The following is an 11807-nucleotide window of genomic DNA, read 5'->3' as shown; positions in this document are numbered from 1 at the left end:
GCCTTCCTTGAAGATGCCTTCAGCATTACATGAAACTGCTGGCGCTTTAGATTTCCCTTTAATTGCCTGTCGGGGAGCCGGAAGCCCATGTGTGCAGGACAGCAGTAGTGACATCCGGAAGAGCAGGAGAAGCAGGTGAAGAATGTGTGTGATGGCAGCAACCCAGGATCAGCTTGGTAATGGCTAAGCTCCCCTGCCTCCGTCTTGGGATGCATCCCCTCCCTGTTCAAAACATTCATTCTCTCATTTTTCTATCTGAATGTATTTATGTTTGGTATGCCAAGCATTGGACAAAATTCTGGAGAGGACTGCCCTAAGGTGTCCCCTGCCTACCACTGCATTTCTCAGGTAGCTTTCAAATTATATCAATTTTTTCCTTGTAGCAGGTTTGCTCTATCCATAAGGCATCTTGCTATGAAATTCCATAGGTAAAATGGATATAGGGTCAGTTCTAGTGGATGTGGGGGTCAGATTCATGGAGCTTGCCATTCAGGATCCCCCAGTCTTGTCCTCCATCCTATGTAGAACCCTCTTTAGTTTCGGAACTAAAGAATCAAGACATCATGAGGTTGTTGAAAATGTGCAACTCTGTTTTATCAGAGGGTAAAATATTAACTGTTCGTACTACTGTCCTCAAGAACCAGGATTGGTAAATCTATCAACTACACAGAACAGGTCAGTTTTGAAAGAAGGAATGCAATACGGATCAGGGCTGTGGGATGATGGTGGCATGGACGAGGTTTGGGAGGATGCTTTCACACCTCTTACATCATGGACTTGTCAGGCCAACCTGTGATGTTAGGAAAGTAGCATCACCACTTGCAGTGTACTCATTTTGTGGACTAGGAAAATGAAGCTCAGCAAAGCTTCCTAGCTGAGAAGTGGCCAGGCTGAGGTCTGAACTCAGATCTGACTCTTCCTTCCCATGACCCTTCTCTCCACCCACATGAGCACTGTATCAGCTGGCCATCTTCTCCAAGCATGGGGAGGACACAGGAACCCAAGGATGTCATCCCTGCCCAAAAGCCCTTTCTGCTCACTATCCCCTTATCTTCCTCAGTGGCTAACAGATTAATGTGTGTTTAAGGAAGATAAATGTCCCCTCAGGTCTTCTGACAGAGATGACTTGTCTTGGGAGAAAAGTTTACAATATTCCTCCGAGATCCAAGCAGAAAGGAGGGTCCAGAGGCTGAGCCTTCTCCCTCCCTCAGCCTGCAAGAGCGAGGCTAAGATAGGCATCAATGACAGCAGCAGAGGGGAGAGCTTCCAGAGCCAGGAGCAGCGCTTTCTCAGCTATCTGCAGCTCAGCATCAGGTGAGTGGGGCATGGAAGGGGGGCTTATTACCTGAGGCCACTTTCTTTATCTTGCCCTTGAAACTTGCTTTTCAAATGAGAAAAGGGGTCTGTACCAGGATATGAGGACAATTATGGTTTCTCTGTAGTCAACAAGGCCAGCCAACTCCTCTGGTGTATAAACATACACTGTATAATATGAGTCTCCTTATTTGGGCCTGGAAGTGCATGGAACCCTCCAAAGAAAAGGAGCCATTGATGATGAAACTGCTTCTTGTCATTGAACAGCATTTGCAGTTAAAAAAAAAAACTTTATTATGCATTATCTCATTTGATGCTCACAATAATCCTTTGGTTAGACAAAACAGATAATCACTCCAATTTACAGGCAGGCAAACTGAGATTCAAAGTGGTGATGTGACTTGCCTTATATCAACTGTGAAGTGGCAGAGGCTAAATTTAAATCCAGATCTTCCTACTCAAGTGTGGGTATATCACTATACTTGTCAATACTTAATTTATAGTGATGCCATATGACTTTTCCAAGGATGGAGTTTTGAGGTCAAATTGCTTACATGTTGTTTCAGTGAGATTGTAACAGGACATTCCTTGTAGCATTTTAGAAGAAAGGAGAGGGCTCCTTGTCAAATTAACAACCTTACTTCGAATACTTTGTCTCTTAAAAAAGAAAAACACAGAAAAATGGTAACTGCAATTTGGAAAAGACCACGGTCAACTTTACACAGAGAAAAACGTATAATTTTGAGGGAAACTATAGGACAGTTAACAGTTCTGGGGCACTGCTGTCTTATATAACAATCTCCTGATTGAGAGATTTAAATAAGTCAGTGGGTGGGTTGGGACAGAGAAAGGACACATGAGAAGAGCAAAAGGTTTAAAATAGTGAGAAATGGTGCTCACCAAGCTCAAGTGCCACTCTCCTTACCACTTTTAGAGAGTGCTCTATTGGTGTGGTACAGCTTGAGTTGTGGAAGACTGCAAGGCCCCCAGCTCCCCTGTCTAGTCCCACATATATGCATCAGTACCAGATTAGTCTGAAGGCATGGTGGGCATATCACTAATGGCCTAGCTTGGACACACGCATCGAGCTTCCCCCTCTCCCCTGTCTATTGCCCGCTGGATAAGGTCAAAGCATCTTAGCCAAGTATTTAAGGTACTTAACATCTTGGCCCTAATTAACCTTTCCAACTTTATCTACTGTAACTGCCACTCTTCTTCACACAAAATTGTTTTGCTTAATTCCCCTGCCCTTCCCTGCCTCCACCACTTAGTTAGCCCAGTCATTCCTCTCCCCAGATCACCAAGTCCAAGCCCACTCCTGGTTTTGACTCCTCCGTCCACACAGGTGGGGCTACTGGAGACTGGCCTGCAGCCTCAGCCCCAACCTATTTGATACACCACAAAGGAGGGAGATGCAAAACAGAGATTAGGAAAATATGCATCCATCTAGGGTATATATCTGTCATCTTATGACCTAGCTGTTGGGCTCCTGCATTTTACTAAGAGGGAGACCCTCACTTTGGGCCCCAAATATCATCTCTGGGTCCCTGCCTAAATTACCTGCACATCTTGAGATTACTGCAGGACTGATTTTTGCTTGGTGTCTCATGGTCCTCCCTCCTCTTTTCATGGGACTAGATTCCTTCTTTGGAATACCAGATTGCTGATTGGTTGGTAATAATTGCCTCCTAGGTCTCCCATTACTGACTTCTTGAAAACCATCGTAAGCTAAGCAGGCTACAGTGTCTCTGCACACTGCCTCTCTAAGGCTGATCATTTGTGTTTCCCCACCACTTGTTGGCTGCCCTCTGGATGCAGTATTTTAATATGCTGAATTGGATTTTTGCTGTTGTCATTAGCCCAAATGCCCTCTCTCCTAAGAAGCCTTCTCTGATCTTTTCAGTCTCAGCTGATTCACCCTCCAAGGTGGTTCCTTGGCAGGGCTACCATCTAGAAATGTTCCTGTAGGCAGTGGTGAACTGGTAAGTGTTTGTGGAGGAAAGAAAGAGCCACAAGCACAGTATTCGTCAATTCTTTCTAGGGTATGTATCTGTCACCACTAAGGCTGATTTCAAGTTACTATGGAACAGATATACAGAGTGGGCTCTTGCCAACCGCTATGAACTGGCCACAGCACACTCGGGTCATGTCCAAATCTCATCTCTTATTCTCTCCTTTTCTGTTACAGCCATCAGACTTCTCTGACTTTTGAACATGTCATGCTCTCCCACACCTATTGGGCATTTGCAAATGCTGTTTCTCCTAGTCGCAGTCTCCTTGTCCAGTGCTCTAAGTCTAACTAACATTCATTCTTCCATTTCTGCCTAAGTGTCATTTCTGCCTCTAGTTAAATATCACTCCCACCAGGATATCTTCCCCACTCCCCCCAGATTGAATTAAATAATCTTGTGCTCTCAGCACCTCTCTAAATAGTTGAAATTTGTCTTGTATTTGTTTTAGGTCTATCCTCCCACTAGACTGGAGGCTGTACAAGGCAGGTATCATGCTTAGTTCCCTACCACATATCCCTCACCCCTGTCTCTGTGACTGACACATAGTAAACTCCCAATGCCTGCCTGTTGACTATACTATCATCTGTTCCCAGATGATAAACTTTTATCAGCATATTTCCTCTGAAGAATTTGCATGCTTTTTCTTTATAAATATTAGACATCAAGCAAATAATTGCATTTTCCTTTTCACTTCAGCTGATTTTTGCTGCTTAAATCTAATGGCCTTTATATGCTAGACCCTGCATGTCTAGGTTCTAGTAGTTTTAAGTGGTCTGGTCCTTCCTTCTTGCTTTTGTTTGTCATTTTCAATTTCATTGCAGGTATTTTTGAAAGCTGCCTCAAATTTGCTGGGTAACAACATTGGATACAGACAAACGTAATTCCTCACTGTAGTCTATTTCGTCATTGTGCAAATCCTCTAACTCTGCCCTAAAGCAAGACCTCGCCTCTGGCCTTGCAATGGAAGGGAGTGGAGGGAAAGCCTTGGAATTCAGGCTTTGGAATCATAGGGATCTGTGTTAAAATCCCAGTTTGTCACCAGTTTGCAATGGGACACCAGGCAAGTTGATTGGCTTCTCTGATTTAATGTTTCTTTATGCATTATCTGGAGATAATAATGCATTCCTCAAAGGGTATTTATGGAGATTAAATGAAATAATGTGTGTAAAGTGCTTAGTCCAGTTTCTAGCACGTGGCGAATGCTCCATAAATGACAGGTATAGTTACAGATAATGCTACTGAAAAACGGCATGAGTCATGGCAGAATCATAGCAGGAGTTTGGCAGATGCCTTATTATTTGCTGCAATACCTTTTATCTTCTCCCATCCTTCCAATGCTACCCCTCCTTCCCCCATACTTGTCTCCAAATATCACAAAATATCCCAATGTTTAGTCTCTGATTTGCTAAGAGTACATCACTAATTCCCTCAGGGATAGTGCCTGGTTGAAATTCCCCTATTTCATTTGCTAGGAGAGGAGCTTTAATTCGGCACACTGAAGAAAATGCAATTTGGTACATTTCATCAATTTATTGCCATCTCAATTTGCTCAGTTTGTGCAGAGAAGGAGAGGTAAAGACATGGAAAGCACGCGATGGCATGTTTAAGGTAGTACAGGACCCAAGTGCAGTCTTATTCCTTGGCCGATTTCAGCAGCAACCCCTGCACCAATCTTTGCTCTATCACGGCCACACATGTGTGGCTGCCACTTATTTGCCTGGAGCACCGTGTCAGCCTCTTGGGAATCCTAGGAGACAACACAAAGTGAACCCACTCTGTGGTTTTCCTAACCAAGTATTTGGGATGAAACCTACGAGTTGCTGGGATCACCTCAGACTTTCTCATCAGTCTGGTGTGTGTTTATTCTCAGCATCGTTTATCAAACATGTATTGAGGACCTGCTCTGTATGGGATGCTGTCATAGGCAACATCTCACTCATGAGTGATGTGTATTAATCTTCTATTCCAAATGCATTGATTTTTCTACAGTCCCTTAAAATGCCTTGGCTCTACACACTAACATGCATTTTAAAAAATCCAGTGTGGTCCCTGGCCTCAGGGATGTATGTTTCCTTAGGTAAGACAGATGTCAGTAAATAAAGTAAAAAATGATTAAAATATTTACCATTTCTGGAGTAGCCACTATACATTAGACCCATTACAAATCCCTTATGTTACTTAATCCTCAAAAAAGTTTACAAAGTAAATATGATCACTCTTTTCTTATATAAAGAAGCTGCATTTTATAGAAGCTATGTAATTTGCCTGATGTTTATCAGTTCTAATGGCAAAACTGGAATTAGAGACCAGGTATATATGTTTTTAAAGTTCATGCTTTTCTCATTACGCTACCTTACTCACCACAGAGCCGTACAATATATATCTTCTATCAGTGTGGTGATTCCTATCTTGGAAGGTCACTATGAGGTGTCAGGGCCCAGACTCAAACAAGGAAGCCAAAACAGGGCCTGGAGTTTTGGGATACGTTGGAGGCATTGATAGGAACCACCACTATCCGGTGGCTGGGGGAGAACCAGCCTTACAGTTGGGGTCAGATACTGGCTCAAATGTAGAAGCCAAGGCCAGATCAGGGTTCAGGGTGGGCACCAGACTCTGAGGAGTCTGCCCAGTGCCTGGCTAAACCTTGGTCAGAAGGAAATGGACCGAAATTAGGGAGCGTGCTTGTCAGCTCTGGAAGAATTTGTGTGGATGATGTCCTCTAGTCAGAGCGCCTCTTTGGAAGTTCCGTGATTTGCCTCCTACCACCTTCTGTCCTGGCCACATGCGTCTTTAAGCTCTTTGTTAGTTTGCAAGGAGCAGTGCTCTTGAGCCTGCATCTCTCAGCACAAAGATCGCTAGGCCAGTCTCTCGAGCCAGGCAAAGCCATAAACGTTTTCTCAGAATGAAGGCACAGGAGTACGAGTACCATAGTAGCTTCTGTCATTGTCATCTGACTCTGTGACTTTGGACAAGTTACTGTTTTTTTTTTTTCACCCTGAATTTCACTTTCCTCATTTAAAAATGTGTGCCTGTGAATATAAAATGTTTGAAGGCAACAGCAGTGACTGCTAACAGCAGTTGGCTCTGAGGAGAGCGCCTGGAGGGCTGTGGGGATGGAGGATTGCATCCCTTTGCATTGCATTTTAAATGGTTTATATTTTAACATATTCTCATATATATGTATTATATATGTGTGTGTATAAATGCATACTATACACAATATATATTTTTGATCAAATTACAGTTACTACCTATTATGTTCCAGACACTTACTATAGTGTGCTGACTTGTCAATCAAAGAATTTGCTTCCCTAGTAAATAGTGGCTCTTAGAGGGCAAGGATGGAGTCTTGGTCATCTGTGTTTCCCAGCAGCTTACATAGGAACTGGCACATGGTAAGTGTTAAATCTATAGAATGAAATGTTGGACTACTCAAGTATTTTCTGAGGTGGGCCTCCGTAACTTGGGAATCTATATATTAAACACATATCCCAAGGGGCTTTGCATCCTTAGGCAAAACTGTGTTTCTCTGACTCTCTTTCTAGTTAGTGTAGGATGTCAGGGGCCATGGTCTGCACAGTCCGGGAAGTCAGAGCCAGTAGCAGGGACCAGCAGAAGTAATGGTCAGTTTAGATCATGTGTAGAGACTTTTTTCTCTATGTCTTCTGACCTTTGCTATGGGTCAGCCCTTCCAAGTGCTTATAGCCAAGGATTAAGGCAAAGCTCAGGGCTGTATCCTGCTCCTAAAGAAGTCAAGCAGCAAGTGTGGGAGGTGAAGACTTTGGGGAAATTCTTACACACCAAGCCTTCCCTTTAGGCACAGTGTGGGAGTTAGTGCTGTGGGCTGGGGGGCTGACGTCCTCCTAGGAGCCAGGCTGTTGGCTTGCAGGCCTTTTCCTTGTGACATCTGCTCTAGCAGCCAGGAGCTGGGTCACAAGCTTCCTTCCTGTCTTCCTCTCTTGCTTCCACGCAGCGAGGTCCAGAAGCAATGGAGGAAGAGGAATGAGAGAGGGAGAATGTTGTGTACACAGAGCTTAAGTGATATCTTCAGGGCTTGGGAAAATGTCATTCTGTTTGAGCAGTTTGCCGGCAGTTTTGCAACTCATCCCCCTGAATTAGGGACCGAATGAAGTCATTAGGCCCTAATCAAAAGCAGCTAATCAGGAGTCAGTGGGAGATCTACCAATTAATCGCGGCTGGAAACCAAAGAGCTAAAGTACCCAAGGCTGGATGAATAAAAGTAATGAAATTATCAGTGCCGTGCGATGCTGCACAACTTCGAGAATGGGTTATGGGCTGCTCAGCCCTTCCTACCCTGTGAAAAATACAGGCACAGTGCCAAAACACGGATGAGCAGAGAACAGTTTTGGAGCTTGCCCTGAAATTTTCAGAGGTCGAGATGTGTGTAAGCAAGAAGCAGGAGGATATGAAAACAAAGATGGGGGTAGATTTTTGGAGATGTGATAACATGGACATCATATGGTATGAAATAATGCAACAATATGGTTTGATAGTCATACATGATAATACCTGTTTCATAGCATTTAAATAATTTATGTCTAGGTTCTTTGTCGATGCATCATCCTCTCCACCTAACTGTGAAGACAGGTTGTATCATTTGCGTCTCTTATCCTATACCCTGCACATGGTAACTGCTAAATTAATAATTATAGATTCAATTAATTATTTCAGGGCAGAGCAAAACTTTGAACTGAGGTTTTTCAATTCCAAAGTTTGCACACGTTTTTCGGTACCACTTGGACAGAAAGATTCAGTGCCCTTATTTAATCAAAATCAGAGTTGCTATCTGCTAGCAGTTTCTGGCTCAGAAATGTCCAGATATTCCAAATCACAGCTTTAGGAATCTTACAAAGTAGACTGTCAAATCCAGACCTCTAATTGCCCAGGTGAAGAAACCAGAGCCAGAGAGTGAAAGGAACACTTTAAATGGGTTCCCCAGGTTCCCCAGCAAATGTGTTGCAGAGATAAGCCTAGAACTGAGGCCCTGACTCTGAGTTCAGTGATATCCCTCCACACCTAGGCTTTTCATTTTGTCCTTCATGGTCATCTTTCCTATGTGGAATTTTTTTGTCCTCTGAGATTTCCAGAGCTATTAGTCTGTCTATATTGGAACCAATTAACAGTTTGCAAAAGTGTTTCTGGAGTCTATGCTGGTTTCCAGGGCAATGAGTCTGGACCACAAGGCAGGTAGAAGCCATCTCAGACAGAGGGATTGTCTGCATTAGGAGGTCTGTGTTAAAGGAAGACAGGACTTGTTTGTATTAGGGAGATTCTGAAGTCATGGTCACCTGAGTGAAGTTTGGGCTCTAAGGTGAAGTTGGGGAAAGTGTTGGCTGGAGGAGACACTTGTGGCCAGAACTGTGTCTGTGTGTGTGTCATTATGTATAGGTGTGTTTCAGTTGTTGTACCTGAAATGTGGTTTTGTACTTAAAAGTAGATGCTTGATTCTACCATAATTTTTTTTAAAGTATGTGCTTGCATTTGTTTGTAGTATAGATATATGTGAAGGATGATTTTGAGCATGGACATGTACGTATGTCCATGAAGTGTCTGCAGCCTTCCAGAAAGTGCCATTTGTGTAAGAAATACTGAGGGGGTGTGTTAGTATGCATATTTATATGTATTTTATTTTCATTTTGCTTTGCACATTATTTACCTGGATTTGTGTCATGCATGTTTGTCTGTCTGAGAGTCTGCTAGTGTCTGTGTGAATGGGTAAGTGTTTTTAATGTGAGAAGGATAATTTAGGCAAGGATTTGAAGGTGTGTGTTTGAAAATTGAGTGCATCTATGTTTCTGGTGAGTGTGGGTATGCATTTTAGAATGGTTGAATATCTGTGTGTTGGGGGGAGAGGCAGGGGTTTAGTGTGTCAATGTGTGTCTGTATATGTGTCTGAACGTACGTTTGGTTGGGGAGTGTGCTATGTGTATTTGAAAGCTAAGGAGACAGTATAATTTATCATCTTATCGGTCATGTTTGAGAATGAAATGTGTATGTGTGTGTGTGTGTGAGAGAGAGAGAAAGAGAAAGTGTGTCTCTGAATGGACATTCATGTGTATTTAATTTTAGGTGTGTTACTGGTGTCAGGAATTCTTAAGAATAACAGAATCACAGTAGAATCAAGTTATTTAGGTCTTTCTCAGGTTGTAGACTTACAACAGAGGCATTAATAGAATTTACAGGTAAGAGCAGGTCAGCCCCAAAGAGATGTGTTATTTTTTTAAAACCAGATCAATGAACTGAGAAAGGAGGCCGTACAGATCTTGTGGTGACAAAAACCCACACGTTTTTTTTTTAAAAAAGCACAGTCAGTAAGGAGAAGAAATGTGAACTACAGTGTGCCAGCAAGCGTCTTTCATGTAAAACATCCACTTTCCTGTGTTCTCTTCCTGCCTCCTGCCTTGTTCCCCGTGAGTAACTCCAGCTTGTGATGGCCAAGACAGCTGAGACCTTTTGTCCTCTTACCTCAACAGTTTGGGGAAAAATAACTCAGTGTGACCTCCATCATGTAAGAGACAGAAAGAGACTGGAGAGAGCCTGCTGCTTCATTTCAGGGATTCAGAAAAGAAATCCCAGGATGCTCTTGGCTATCTTACTTCTTTTCAGAGAGTGCTGCCCCTGACCCCTGGTTCACATGCACACCCCCTGAGGTGGGGAAATCCACTTGCTTAGTTCTCACTGGCTTTGTGGGGTGCGGCAGAGAGGTTGGAAGTGTTTTTCCTTCTACTCTGTCATATTGGTGCAGTAGTTTCTCAGCAGCCCCATACCACCCAATATGTGTTCATGGCAGTGGAGTATCTATTACTGCTTCTAAACTTATAATGGCACCAGTAGTACTATTCATGTGGTAGATAAAAGATGGCTGCAAATTCTTTGTCATCTTCCCAAGGTAAAATGAGAGGTGGAGTCTAATTGCCTCCCTTAGAAGCTGGGATGGCCTTAGTGACTTATTTAACCAAGAGATTGTGTCTGAAGTGATACTCTGCACCTTTTGAGACTATCTTATAAGAGCTTTGTGGCTTCTGCTCATATCTCTTTCCTCTCTGGGAAACAAATCACAACTCCGAGAAGCTCAAGTCACTGGAGAGACCACTGGTCTCTGCTACGCTGCTCTCATGAGCTCTGCCTGAGCTGAGCATACAGCTGACAACTAGCATCCTTCTCTGCATAAACGCTATTCCAGCCCAGGTGCCAGGTGAGGGAAGCAGCTACCCTAGAAGTGGATGTTCCAGTCAGTGCCACACAGATCAGGGACAAAGGGACAAATCTTCCAGCTGAGCTCTTCCTGGAATCCTGATGCACAAAGTGAAATGGTTAACAGCACTAAGTTTTAGAGTAGGTTCTTCCACACCAATAGATGATGGGAATATCAGGGCTAGAAATAGCTACCATACACTGAGCCACTGTTGCTTGCCAGAGAATGGTCTTAGTAATTCATATACATTATCTCATTGTATCTTCACAATCATCTAAGAACACTGAAGCTTTTACTATTCAGATTATAAATATGAGGAAGATGAGGTGCAGAAACTAGCCTAGATCACACAGCTAGTAATTGGTAATGATGCATTCAGACTTGGGACTTTTTCTTAATCACCTCCTTCCTTTATAGTCTGTACCTACATTGATGTAGACTTGTTTATCAAGAACAATTTCTTGTTTGGAATAACCTTCCCAATCACCTCATTTCAGCTGACAGAGTCCTTCTGATCCTTCAAGGTCTAGCTCTGTAACTATAACTGTTGCATACCTGAATCCACATAGATTTTCCATAGCAGATCCATAGGTACTACACTACATTGTACTAAACGCATACAAGCAAACAAGTTACTCACCCTCCCCAAGGCTCATTTTTCTCATCTGTAAAATTGGTTAAAATGGTTTCCTTATAGGCTTGTAAATATTAAATGGGATGAGGGATGCTACAATGTGTCGTACAGGAGGGCCAGAGTGCATACACTAACCTTTATCAAAGCTGAGCTATAGGCCTAACAGATGAGCTCTGTAGTTAGTCACCTGTCATTGTATGTTTCTCTGTGTATACATAGTTGCCTAAGGTACCAGTTGTGTCTTCAAGGAGCTCATATTTCAGTGGGACAGGAGATAAATGAAATAACCAATATGTTAGTGAGATTAATGGCAGGCTAGAAGGGGCCACAGAATCTTAGAACCTTAGAATAATCCTTTTGGAATAGCAGGTCATGGAAGAGATTTTTGGAAGTGAAATGAGCTATGCAAGATGAGTAGTCATTATAACTTAAGGAGGAAAACTAGGCATTCCAGATAAGAATAAGCTTGAGCAAAGACATGATGGAATCCAAAAGTAAGATGTATGGGGGACCTCCAAGTAGTTTAGGACTTTAGGGGCATAACAGGGTTCAAGTGAAGGTGGCCTGGAGTAGAGAGGCATGAGAAACAGTTAAAGAGGGCCTTGAACTCCAAGCTAAAGACTTTATGCCA

This window comes from Manis javanica, chromosome 2 (assembly GCF_040802235.1).
Source record: "Manis javanica isolate MJ-LG chromosome 2, MJ_LKY, whole genome shotgun sequence".
In the NCBI taxonomy this organism is placed as follows: Eukaryota; Metazoa; Chordata; class Mammalia; order Pholidota; family Manidae; genus Manis; species Manis javanica.
Note: the sequence above shows the minus strand (reverse complement) of the source record.